This window comes from Chrysochloris asiatica, unplaced genomic scaffold, assembly GCF_000296735.1.
Source record: "Chrysochloris asiatica unplaced genomic scaffold, ChrAsi1.0 scaffold00213, whole genome shotgun sequence".
Taxonomy (NCBI): domain Eukaryota; kingdom Metazoa; phylum Chordata; class Mammalia; order Afrosoricida; family Chrysochloridae; genus Chrysochloris; species Chrysochloris asiatica.
This window is the reverse complement of record NW_006408731.1, coordinates 179942-181127: the sequence shown is the minus strand read 5'-3', so window position 1 is coordinate 181127 and position 1186 is coordinate 179942.

Here is a 1186-nt window from a genome sequence, read left to right as displayed (position 1 = left end):
TAGGTATAACAACAAAAGAGAGGTTTTAGATGTGAAATGGAAAAGCATAGACTCTTCATGAATTTTTTGTGGGGGACTCTTGGGAAAACAGGAAAAAAGGAAAAAGGAGCATGGGTGCTGGATAAAGTGAAATAAACTTTATGTGTAATGTTTAAAATGACAAAAATTAAATATTACAAACTGCTCATCGTTCCCATTTTATAGAAATTAGAGTATTGGTTTTAATTACATTTTGTGTTGTTTACAAAGGGTAGAGAACATGAAATATCTTTATCATTGTGTTCCATTAAGAAAGATGAAAAACAAAGAAGAAAAAAAACACATAGCACTGGGTTCTCAAGGGAATCAGCAAGTTTAAAAGATCTGTGTGAGCGCAGGTGAGAAAAGTGAGGAATTGAGATCAGCTGTTACTTCTATCCACACCAACTGTGGTGAGTTTTCCAAACTTTAATGAGGACACAGGGAAATAGTGGATGGAAAACCTGTCAACACCTTATGTTCTTCTAATTGAGTTAGAAAAAGCAAGACTACTGATTCTTAAAAATAAACTTATTTCCCTGAAAACTAGCAAATTGAAAGAGTCCAAAGATTAAATTTATATAAATGTATTACAATAATGAGCCCATAAGGAAATTTAGTAAATTGAGAAATGTAAATATTGTGAGTTAATGAGCTGGACTGCAAACTTGATTTCAATCGCAAGATCTGCATTTCAAGCTCAGTAGTTGCTCCTCAGAAACCCTATATAGGGTCACAATGGGTAAGAACTGGCTTGACAGCATGTAGCAACCACAACATCATATAAGTATTGGATGAGATAACCATGAAACACTTTTTTAAATAATTCCTGATAACATAATCTAGAAGTGGCAGAGCCAAGATATATTTTCAGTATAATTATGGTCTTGCCCCAATGTTCCAATATGACCCTTAGTATTTAGAAATCTTTAGATGAAGCACAACAGAGTGAATTAGAAAGTCCAAGTGTTTGCAACTCAAATCTCAATCATGTTAATTAATTATTTGGAGTCTCATTTTTTCCTATAAAAATGGAACTACACTCCTAAAAGTTAACAATGTCTGTGTAGAATGAATACAATTTATTTAACAATGATTTCTAACATGACGTCTGTCTCATAAAAAACGAACACCTGAAGTCTTTAGCTCTTTTTCCCTTGTCTGTTGG